This window comes from Notechis scutatus, chromosome 1 (genome assembly GCF_049901735.1).
Source record: "Notechis scutatus isolate UNSWTSFEM ecotype Mainland chromosome 1, rNotScu1.2, whole genome shotgun sequence".
NCBI lineage: Eukaryota > Metazoa > Chordata > Lepidosauria > Squamata > Elapidae > Notechis > Notechis scutatus.
In genome coordinates, this window is record NC_142009.1 from 211375568 (window position 1) to 211388676 (window position 13109).

At 36.3% G+C, this 13109-nt stretch overlaps 1 protein-coding gene across 4 annotated transcripts in view; it reads left to right on the top strand.

The window, feature by feature from the left end:
* Positions 1-13109, top strand: part of NCKAP5 (NCK associated protein 5) — a 711275-nt gene that overhangs the window by 512397 nt on the left and 185769 nt on the right. The gene's annotated exons all lie outside the window — the stretch shown is intronic.

Consider the following 13109-nt stretch of genomic DNA (forward strand, 5'->3'; position numbering starts at 1 on the left):
GTTACAAAACGTCAAATAAATGCTTATGATTTGCTCTGCAATCAACAGGGAATATAGTTCTGAAACTTGCATAGACTGCATAAAATCAATTTGGTCGTTATTTAAAGCCCCTAGGATAAAATTGCCTGTACATTTCCTATAAGGAAATATGTGCACTATTAGCTTCTGTAAGACTCATTTTCTTATTTCTTAATTGTGTGTTTACGGAATATATCAAACTGAGGGGAAAATAATATGCAAATAGCTTACTGATCAGGAAGAATCAGCCAAAATATCAGACCTAAATTACTCCTGTACCAGAATGCAGATGAGCCACTAGTTGAGTAATTTCAGATCAATTTTCAGACTTAAAATTTAGATGCATCAATTTTGCTTTATAAAATTGTGCATAATATAGTAGAGATCTCATTGTAGAAAAAAAATCCCTTCATCTGTGCTTCAAAGCATTCCCATGTTATATGTTCAGAATGTGTGTTCTCTCTTTCTCAAAGCTAGTTTTTAATATTTGATATAATTGGCAAAAGGAAGGCTAAAGGAATATCTGCTAAAACAGAATAAACCAAATTGAAATTTATAGCAAAAAAAAAAAAATAGGTCCCATAATGCAGAGATGTTCAACATATCTCCTCCTTTTGGAAGTCTTAAAAACGAAGTTTATTTGAGAGCTTGATTTAAATATCCACTTTCTATAACTGCACTATTTTCAAAGTTTATTACACTGCATACCATTCTGTATATGTACTTTTTAAAATGCCTGCCTGGCCCAAATGTGACTTTATGGTAGGAGTACTTACATTGATTAGAAATGAAAATAGTTTTTATTGGAGAAATGTAATTTAGCATGACTAAAAGGCCATGCTTTGCAAAGTTTGGAGATGCAGTATTCCTTCTCCTTGAAATATTAGAATAGGTTCATCCTTCTCCAACTTCTGCAGGTTATCAAGAAACCACATGCCCTTTTTTGTCTTTCCATTACTGTTTTATAATCCTGAATGTTTCTACTGAAAAGGCCACCAACTCCACTGAGATTTATTCCTTTGCCATTGTGTATAGAAATGCAAGTTTGGCTTCCTCAAAAACAAAAAAACCTGAATAGAAATAGGTCAGTCTCTGTTTTGGGCTCTTTTTTTAATTTTTAACTAGGCAGAAGTAATTATAGAAAATGCCATAAAATACTGATTTAGACCTTAGAAATCAATCTGGGGATGTGCTCAATCGACAATGGTCAAATTCTTTTTTCCCCTTGTCTTTGAATAATTACCTTTTTGTTATTACCAGCTCTTTTGAGATTTTTGTTGTTTGGGACATATAATGGGGAGCATTGTGGTAGTCAATGAAATAACAAAGGGCTGTCCATAATATTTCTTGTTTTCAGGAAGAATTTGAATACCTTAATTTAGGATATCCTTTGACACACACACACACACATATACACACACATATACATATACATATACATATACATATACATATACATATATATGCCCAAAGTGTGAATGGATAAAAGCAACAATAGCAGCCCATAGTATTCCCGGTCCCTTTTTAAAACAATGTCATCTGATAGGACCGAGGCAGCCTGTGTTTCTATCATGGTGCCCATCTTATGAAATCATATCTCTCAAGAGGTTTGAGCCACCCAATATCCTCTGAATGGTTCTCGCTTTAAAGAAAAATACTACAAAATATTGTTGTAAAATATCACAATATCTCTGCATATATTGGTTCATCCTTTGATTAGAAGACAGACTACACCTTTCCAACAAACATTCCTTGACATCTGGAACAAATATTACATTTTCAGTTTCTCAGTATGATTCTTTTAGCTACCCCTTCCCCCAATAAGCAGCCAAATCTCAAAATTATGGTGTATAGCTTTCAGCATAGAAAATCTGATGCCCATCATTTCAAATACATTCTTTGAAAAGACTATTTCCCCCAATATGTAAATGACAATATACAATGTAATTTTAAAAACCCTTCTCTTGCAACAAAGAAATATTTCCTCCCTCCCTCCCTCCTTTTTTTTTTTTTTTTTTTTTTGCCTTCAAGCCACCTTCTGATTACCGCTTGCATTAATTCCTGCAGGGTTTTTTTGGCAAGATTTCAGAAGTAGTTTACTCATGCCTCCTTCTTAGGGCAGAGAGAGAATGACTGGCCAAAGTCACCCAGCCGGCTTTCATGCCTAAAGCAGGATTCAAACTCACAGTCTTCCAGTTTCTAGTCTGATGCTTAAAAGTACAAGACTGGCTCTCAGAAAGAATCTATGACATATTCACTGAAGAAGGTGAAATTTTAAATTCATTAACTCTGCTTTATTACTGTAGAACTATAACATTATCTTTATGTCTATTTATTAATAAATAAAAATACATTCAATAATATTTCATCTCCCTTTCACATTCTAATTTAGTATCCTCAACCTAAGCATGTAAAAGGATCAAATATAATATACTTAACTATAGGCTCCATAATAAACAAACCTCCTTCAAAAGCAAGGAATATTTAAATTACAAGTAAGCATATATTCACATTATATATAAATATAGAAAATTATGATGAAATTAATACTATCAGGGACTATAAAAGTTATAACTGAATGCAAGTAATACACAATTAACATATTTCCCACCAAAAAGAATTAAACCAATGACAATAAACAAGACATAAATTGACTTCCATAGAGAGCTAATTCACTATCTCAATTCCTCCCTTCTGCTCCTTCTTTCTCTCTGTTGTTGAAGAAACAGGAAACAAAATCAATGTTAACACTGGCACATTTGTATGTAGACTCAACAGATAATACTAGTAGCAAGACAGAAACAAAATAAAGAATTATTCCCACAACAACACAAGCCTTCCAACTGGCGATTGCTGTAGCCCATTGGCGGCTAGTGCAGCTGGCAGCAGAGTTGGACAGTGAGGAGGTTGTGGAGGAACATGGGCCAGTCCTGGAGGTTGAAGAAGGCTCGGACGAAGGCTCTGCGTCAGAGGCAGAGATGGGGCCAGAGCAGTCTGGCAATTATCAGCTGCCTTCGGAGTTGGACAGCAGTGAGGCGGGGGAACAGCTGGAGCCTGTTCCCAGTCTGCGCATGCGCAGAGCTGCCAAAAGGAAAGAACAATTATGAACTAAGGGTCAATGTGGGAGTAAAGCCACAGGTGGACGGTGAATGGCCCCACCCATAGGGATTAAGAGAGGAGCAAAAGGGGAGGGGACTTTTGCAGGAAACAATTCGTTCATTGCAGCAGTGTGAAGATTTGTCTGTGCATCTCAGAAAATCTGTGCCGAGTCCTTTTTTGTCAGTACTGCATTTGAAAATATTTACTTGGCAGCTCTCCAAGTTGGATAAGGCACAGACCTTACACCCTTGAAAGACGGTTTGCCAGGCCTTTGGGTGAATGTGAATGCAAGATATCTTCGTTTAATAAAAGGGGTTTTGCCGGGACAAGAGTCTGCTTAGTACTTTTTGGAGAAGCCTAAGTCAGAACATTGACAATCAGTCATTTGCAGTCATGCTTGATCTGATGAGAGATGGATTAACAAAAAATAGCAGGGAATAAGAAAAAAAATTAATAGATTTCTCTTTAGCCAAAACCTTAGCCAAAGGAAATTCCTTCATCAAGAAGATTCGTGTCTGAGGAATATCACTGATTTTTTGGAATTGATATTCCTTATATCTAAATCAAGGGTCCTTACTCAAAACCATAACATGAGCAGGAGCCCTGAGAAATTTGACAATAATGTAAGGAGCGTTCTTCGGGATCCTCAGATATGATTTAACCCAATAAGCATCCTACTGTATATTTTCACATCCACTCCTGGAGATAATGAAAGTATCTCTTGCGAGTATTTTTCCAGCAAATCAGACAGTTACCGTATTTTGTATATTTATAGGAAGATCTCTTATCTTTAGGTTTCTGTGTGGGTCAGCTCTCCTTGTATGGTAGTTTAAACAAAACTTTATCATAGAGATCTACGTTCTTGATTTTCCATTGTAAATTCAGCTGTCTTCTGTCTAGGTTCATGAGAAGAAGTTACTGTGCTCACATTTTCCATTCCTCTCTCAGTTTATCAATTTGTGTTTTCATAGTTTTCATTTCTTCTCATAACTTCACATTGCCATCTAGAGTAGTAATATTTTTTTTTAATCCAGTAAACCAATGTTTTTACAAATGTTAGTCATCTCATAAAATAATTTGCCATGATTAGCCTCCATAAGAATACATATTGATTACCATTTGTCCAACACCTGAGGGTTGATTCAGATCAAATTAAACCTGAACATACAGGAGACATTTCTGCTTTAGAAATCTCAGCAACAATTTAATTTCACCATCAAGTCTAATTGTTCTATAGGAAAGAAGCTGGGAAATCTTTTCACCTTTATTTTACAAGGCACAATTAACTCTTCTTCTTAAAAAGTACAAATGTATGCTTAGCAAAGTTAAAGATGCAAAATAGATGCGTAAAAAAGGCTAATCAAACTTTGCTCCAACTAAAGTATTCTAAAGGAACAGAATAGAACAGAATAACAGAGTTGGAAAGGACCAACCCCATGCTCAGGCAGGAACCCTATACCATTTTCAGACAAACAGTTGTCCAATCTCTTCTTAAAAACCTCATGTTGGAGCATCCACAACTTCCAGAGACAAGTTGTTCCACTGTTTAATTGTTCTAACTGTCAAGAAATTTATCCTTAGTTCTAGGTTGCTTCTCTCCTTGATTAATTTCCATCCATTGGAATGGAAGGAGGGATCAAACAGGCACTGGAAGTATATGAAAGGGTCCAGAAGGCCTCGGGTCTTCCACAGGTGCTAGATTAGGAAGTGCATCTATGGTGAGAATGTTAGTAATGTTTGTGTATTAATTTCTAGGTAATCACTTTCTTTATTGCTTTTGTCTATATTATATTTGTAGAGAGTCAAGAAGATGACCTTGACAGACATAAGCAAGATCCATTACCAAAGCAATGAGGGGTGAAATATTTTAAGTCCACCATACATTGAAAATACATGGAAAGGCTCAAATAGATACATCCCTAATTCACATACGTATAAGAAGTGGGGTGGAATGTGTGCAACTCATATACCATTTTGTTCCATTCTGTGAATTTCAAAGGAAATCCAAACTTATTTAATACAGCAAAACCTGTTTCAATATCTAAGCATAAGATTACAAATTGGTCTTCATTTTTATTCAGGTCTATTAAATCTACAACTAACCTCAGCGAACCTAACCTAATATTGTCTGCTGCTTGTCAAGTTTTCATAAACCCTGCTTGATCATTTTTAATAACAATGATAGTACTTGCTGTAATCTCTTTCCTAGCACTGCTGTTCAGATTTTTGTATCAATGTTAATCAGTGAGATTGAACACTGGGCATGATCTTTCTTTACCTGATTTTAGTGTAACTGTAATATAAGCTTGATTAAACACTTCTGATAATATTCCCTTATCAAGTATCTCATCATATAGTTGACAAAGTTTTGGCACCAAAAATTAGGAATGCCTTTAGAAGTAGATACTATATGGATGAATGAAATATGGGATACAATAGGTTTAAAAAAGCATGATAGATGTATACAGGTAGTACTCAACCTACGACTGTTCATTTAATGACCATTGAAAGGGTCCTTTCTATAAAGTATGTCTGGCAATTATAAAATGTCTCTTCCTCCTTTTTTGCATTCACATGACCACTATTCAGACACTTGCCTACCAGCTCATGGTTACAACCGGTTGGCAAACACCCTGTGAGCATGTGAGCCCCATTGCAATCTTCTTTGCTGGCTTCCTGAGAAAGTTAGTGGGGAAGCTGGCAAGTGGATGGAATGGAATGGAGCTGAAATTCCTTGTGAGACTGTAGGAAGGGAGATAAAATCTGAAGATTACAACTCAATTCTTACAGCCTGCTGAAGGATTTTCTCTCTGTAATTCAAAGGAGCTGAAATCCTTTCCTGGGCTGTGGGAACTTTTAAGAGTGAAAGGGTTTTCCACTGGAGGATTTCAGCTCCTCATCTCTTCTAAGGCTTTAGGTACAATTCGAATAGTAAGGTATATGTGAGTGAAAACATTAAACTTTGTTATGATATGTACAGAATAACCCTTGAGTAACAAGGATACGCACATGGGAACGTTTATGAGAGTAGTTATGAATAATTATTCAGCCATACACAGATACACTAAATTGAGTTAAAGTTTACTTTAAGAAATAGCACAGTCCAATAAACAGTCCAGGTCATATACGTTTTACAGTCCAAAGAATATCCAATTACAAAGTCTTCTTACCGGTTGCCTTTGTCATTTACAATAAACAAAAATATCAAAGTATAAGCACAGCATAAATACAACTGAGAACCTTAGATAGCAACAGAATGTCAGAGAGACAGAATGTCAGAGAGAGCAAGCTATGATCTCTAGCTCCCTCTTATGGTAATTCGCAATATAATCAACCAATCGGAATATAGTATAAATCAATACAGTGATTTTGTCTTAAAGCTACAAACATACATTGTTGGTTTATATATTGCCAACCCAACTAATTGGTGGACAGATTCCTAACAAACTTCTTTCAAGAACACCAGTGTGCTTGTGAGTCAAGAGGCAGTATTATCGAGACCTTTTAAAAAAGACTGGAAACAGTACTTTAGTTCCTTTAACACCTATTCAGTGGAATGCAGCTTATCTTTTTAAACCATAGTTTTTCCCATTAAAAAATAACTTGACTTCCTTAAATTTTAAAAATGCTAAAAGGGTTTTTAAACTTAAATTGTGTGCGAATCTTGATTATTCATAGACGTGTGAAGGGCATTACACGATGGGAAGAGTATGAACAAAGGTTCTGGTATGATACTTAGATTCCCAAGCTAGGTTTAATTTTGGCTCGAGAGTTTTTTTTAATTTGGTCTATGCTTCCAGGAATAATTGATATTTTAGATTTGCCTTTATTCAGACATTCTGAAACTTTAAATTGGTTCTTGTGTAGTCTATTTTGATACACACTGATAATGAAGCAGATATACATCTCTATTTCGGTCGTTCACACACTAGCCAGACAGCCGTTTATTTGAAGTTTTATTTGAATAGTTCTCTAGAAAGTTTCTATTGCCTCACATAATTGATGAACATTTGCTTTTGCGTGGCAGATCAAGAATATTTCATTTGTAAGAAGAAACAAAGCTTACCTTGCATTCTTTAGCCATGCAATCATTAATTTCTTCAATCGTTGTTTAATGGAAAAGAGACTATTTGTGCAATGGTTTGTATTTAAGTTTGAATAATGATGTGATGTGGTACAAACACTATTTGCGTTTAAGCAATCCCCTAGAGCAGTGCTTCTTGAAGACATGTGGACTTCAACTCCCAGAACTCCCCACCCAGCCAGTTAGGTGTCTTTAATCTTTTTTATGGCTGAATGAAAACTGCATAGTGAGTAAATTACTAGCATTAGTTCCAGTCTTGGTTTCTTCCTGGTTTCATTGATAGTATATTTTTCATCATCTGTGATTGCATCCATGTACATGTAAATACATGAACTTAAAAGGATTTTCACAGCCCTCTTTCTGGCTTGTGCAGTATACAGGTCCTCAATGGGGGGCAGGCTGGTAGCAATTGTTTTTTTCTGCAGTTCTAACTATTCGTTGAAGTTTGTGTCTGTCTTGTTTAGTTGCAGTGCCAAACCAGACAGTTATAGAGGTACAGATGACAGACTCAATTAGAACTGTATCAGCAGCTCCTTGGACAGTTTGAGCTTTCTGAGTTGGCGCAAGAAGAATATTCTTTGTTGTGCTTTTTTGATGACGTTTTTGATGTTAGGTGTTTTAAGTCTTGAGATATTATAGAACCTAGAAACTTGAAGGTTTCCACTGTTGGTGCTGTGTTGTCTAGTATTGTAAGAGGTAGTAGAATAGGAAGGCTTCTCCTAAAACCTACTATCATTTCTACAGTTTTGAGTCTATTTAGTTCAAGATTGTTCTGGCCGCATCAACAATCTTTGTATGATTTATGTTGATTGCTCATTTAGTATTCTGTGCCTATCTCTGAGTGTTGTATCTTATGATTTATGGTGAATGTATTTTATGATTATAATCATGATTTATCACTTGTTGCTTGCATGTACACTGAGAGCTTATGCACAAATTCCTTGTGTGTTCAATCACACTGGGCCAATAAAGAATGGAGAATTCTCTAAAGAAAGAATTATATTTGCCCCCTTATGGACGAGGTCTCTGAAGCTGAAGCTCAAATACTTTTTCCCACATAATGAGAAGAGACTAATTGGAAAAGACCTTGATGTTGGGAAAGATGAAAGGCAAAAGGAGAAGGGGAGGGCAAAAGATGAGATGGTTAGGTAGCATCATTGATGCAATGAACATTAATTTGGGAACACTCGGGGAAAAAGTGGGGGATGGCGGGGAAGAGGCTTGCATACTATAATCCAGGGAGTAATAAAGAATCAAACACAATTTAGTGACTGAACAATAAGGACAGGGTCTATGCAGGGGTGGGATCTGACTGGTGTAACTACCGGTTCGGTAATTTTACATTTTGCTGTGCACGTGTGTATAACGTTGTCAGCTTGCTGCCTGGACAGCTGAGCAGTGCTGCTCGTGGGTGCGCAGCCTTTGAAAAAGCACTTTTTTCCTGCTTTTTCAACCGCAGCTGTGCCGCGCAAAGCAGCTGAGGTTGAAAAAGCAGGAAATAAAGATCAGGTAAGAGCCCATGTGGGCGGGTGGGCCAAAACAGCAGCAGACATAGAACCTGTTCTATGTGTGCTGCTTTTCAGAGCTACCGGTTCTACAGAGGTGGACAGAACTGGTAGAATCCCACCCCTGGATCTATGGTAATGAATAAGACATCGTCCTGCCTAATGAACAAGTTCTTTTGGGCCTGCAACCTCAAATGAAGTATATATTGTGCTTCCTATGATGTCTCTACATCTGTGAACTGTATCCTGTGCTTCACTGTGCAGCCAGAGTGTGCCAGTGGCCTTGGAGGAGGCCAATCCTTGGACAAGACTATGGTGTATTCCCTCCTTAAGAAGGCTGTCACAATGTGACTGGGTTCTTTTAGAACTGGGGGTATATTTTGGTTTACAAGGATGCAGTGGACACAAAAAAACAAGATAAGACAGGCATCTGGGCTTTTTAATTTTGTTTTACTATATACCTTTATCTACAATAAGAATTGACAACTGGTTTTTGTAAAAAGAGGCATGCTTGTGCAGTGGTTAAAATGCAGTATTGCAGGCTCAATCTGCCCTCAATCTGTCGTTACATCTTGACCAGCTCAAGGTTGACCCATCCTTCCATCCTTCCAAGATCAGTAAAATGAGGACCCAGATTGTTGCGGGCAATATGCTGACTCTGTAAACCGCTTAAAGAGAGCCCTAAAGTGCTATGAAGCGGTATATCAATCTTAAGTGCTATTTCTATTGCTATTGTATCATACAATCAAGGCTTTTAGCCCAGTGTCAGGTTTCACTCCCTCCTTCTCCCCAGTTTCTGGATTTATTAAGAGACAGTAAAAAGAAAGGAATGTGCTAAATATATGAGTAGTCACCTCAGCACGGAATATTTGCTTTTTTCCATCTGCTTAACTAAACTATCTGTGTTTCCTTCATTTGGGAAATAACTTATCTCAAAGTCTTCTGTCCAGTCCTTCCTTCCCTGGGTAGCCAAGACTTCTCCACCAGCAATCTTTCTCGTTCCTGTCTTAGGTCCTGCATGAAGCCAGCTGTTTCCCTCCTTCCAATCTTGGTTGTTGAATGAAAATATAATCTCTCTGGGACCTTATTTCCCTTTTAAGGAAGCCATTCATGGACTTTAATTTTCCCACTTTGATCAACTGAAGTGAGAAAAGCTGAAAGAAGCATTTTAGAGATTTATATGACTCTGATATCCTGAAGGAATGATAACAAAAATCCAAAGAGTCTAAAGAAGAATTGAAAAATAGAAAGTCATAAATACATGTCTGGTGAGAATGTTGAAAAACAGTAAGATTGAAGATATAGATGGCCTTATTGGAAAAATGTTAAAATATGCCTATGGTTAGCTTACACAGTAGCTCTGTTTCTTATGTAATGTGTTTGTGAAACTCCATGTGTGCTTGTAATTTGGAAGAATGTATTATCGTCTCCCTATACAAAAGGACATTTAGGAAGGGAAAGGCAAAATAATTAGTTTGTAAATTGTGAGTGTGAAGATGTCAGGTGGAATTTTGATTGAAAGAATACCAAAAGATATAGTGTTGAAGATTTAGGAAGTAGATTTGGCCTTTTGCTAAGCAAACTGGATCTTTGTTCTGCAGGATTTTGAAAAAGGTATGAACGTGAGAAAGTTTACTACATGCTTGTAGATTTAGAGGAAATATGATAAAATATATAGGTATGAATTATAGCATATTTTTCATGAGTATGGAGTTGAAAGTTATCAATCATTCCAATCTGAGGGATATATGATGGAAGCTGTGTGTTAAGAAGGGCTTTTTCCCAGCTTCACTTTTTATGCTATTTGTGATTTTTTGGGAACAGAAAGTGCCAGCAACAGTGGCTCATTGCCATGTCATGGATTAACTACTATAAAGCACTCTAAGTGGGGCTTTTCTTAACAACCTTCCAGAAACAGAACGTCGAACGAAGGATATGGCTACCCATGTGCTAGTCAGATCTGCCTAGTATTGCCACAAAGCTCTAATATTGTGGTAATTGCATTGACTGCCAGCTGTTTTTTGGGTGCATATCAACGTGTAGCTTGGAGGCAAGTTATTTGAATATTGTTTATTCCAGATGAAAGGTGCCCATCTAAGCCATGTCTGCAGAAAGTGCCTGCTGAAAGTCCTTGGAAGTAATGGGTGGGGCCATTTTGAGTAGTAATCACATGGTATGTGAACATGGATAGGATATTGGATTGTTAATTGGATTGTTTATATAATGTTGTTATATGCACAGGTGAATGCAACAGGAGATCAAATTATGTTTCAGTGAATCAGAATTGATTTGGAAGAAAATTTTGTATCCAAGTAATTAGTAAAAAGTGTAAAGCTGAGCAGTGATTGGATGTTTCAGCAAGACATCTGAAACATTCATTCAGATCAACCAGAAAAGAAAGATAAATGTTTTGTAATGGCATGCATAATCCCCAGACTTGAATATGATTGAAAACATGCAATGCATGCAATGAGACCTATAAATATTTCTGAAAGGAAATATTTCTGAAAAGAATTCTGAAAGGAAAAGTGGGGGGGTCCAAAAGCAAGAATAGAAATAGTGAAATCACTACATAAAATAAAATGAAAATTAACTATGGGAAATGTTTGGGAGCTATTATTTTTTGAAAAATAAAAAAATAAAAATGTTATAACAGTGTCCAAACTTTCCCATCTACCAAACTCACTGTTCTTATTTTGAATTTATAAACAACTTGCTATTCAGAATTGTAGAGAATTATTTAACTTTTTACCATATAAAGGCTGTGGCAACTTTTGGTCACTTAAAGAATCACTCTATATTGGAAATGCTGGCTTAATGTTTGTTGAAGGAAATAAAGAAGTTTGATGAGAAAAGGGAATGAGAAAAGGAAATAATAGAAAACTGATAAAAAGAGGGAATGAGATGTAACACCCAGAGCAGGAGGATTTTTCTATTTCTATGTTTCAGTATTTTATGGAACATTTTATTTACTAGAAGCTGTCTTATTCGCTGCTAATGCTTAATTAGTCAGATGGGCACCCTCCATACATGTCAGATAGTGGTTAATATGTTGGAATAGCTATCAGGAAGATCCAGTTCAGTGGTGGGTTTCAAATAATTTCACCAATGGTTCGCCAAAAATGTGAGCATGTGCGATTTGTCAGTTCTCCGAACTGTGTAGAATCATTACTACCAGTTTGTTAGAACCGGTCCGAACCGGCTGAATATCACCTCTGATCCAGTTTCAATTCCAGCTTCAGCTATGAAATGAATTAAGAGACTTTGCAATGACAAATGAGCGACCTGCCTACCTCACATAATTGATGTGTGGAGAGATGGCCTAGTAGTTGTAGGACAGAATCTGATTCCACCTTTGGCTCTTAGAGAAAAGGTGGTACGTAAATGTATTGAATGAATTCTGAACAGAGCCATTTCCCCCCCACCATTTTTTATTAAAAGTTCACTTATTGGGACCAGAATGGGATTTGCCCTGTATGATATTCTTGGGTTTCCTTCAGAGAAGCTTTTTGTATTTCAGAAACAACACCACTCTTACCATGATAGAGAGTTTCACCCCTCAGCCTTGACCTGGCATTTCCAATGCCAGAAAAAGATTTCTGCTTTTTCTTTTCTGGGCTGGGGGGAGGTTGCCTTGGTCTTATAGAGTGTCCAGATGCAACGATTACATGGAATTACTGTTGAAGTAAATCACCTCCACTGCTGTAGTACTGATTAATTTAGTTTTATAGTCATGAGTTTCTTTGTTGTTGCTTTAATGAAAAAAGCTTATATACCTGTTCTGCTATTATTCTGAACAAAGTATTATGGATATAGTAAGTAAGAGAAATGCATGATGCTTTCATTGGTTTTGCAAGAACCAAAAAAAATAAAACAATGAAAATGAAAATATGACTGCCCTAGCCATTAGTGCTACGATGTCTGAATGATAAAAGGAAATCAGTTTTTATTATTGTAGATGTAAATCTGTTAATATTCAACTAAGCTTTCTGATTTAGAGAGGGAAGACAATTCCCTTGACTCATGGTTTCCTAGCACTAAAGTTTGGAAGGCTTGAATAAAAGAAAATTGATATATCAAATATCCACTGCAATATTTTTTACTAAAGGCTGTTTTCAGTATCTGTCAAGAAGATATTACAGAGATATGTCTGGCTCTCCTAAATTGTGCATGTGATTTCATAAAGTTAACAAATTTGTGTTATTTCAGAACAATAACATATATTTGGAGGTTTTTTTTAAAAAAAAATTCAAAGTTTACACTAGATCGTAAATAACTGAGTATTTATCCTACATGGTTATAAGATTATGAGATTACATACATAATATAGATAGTTCTCGACTTATGACCTCAATTGAGTCCAAAATTTCTGTTGTTAAGCAAAGCATTTAAAGTGAATTTTG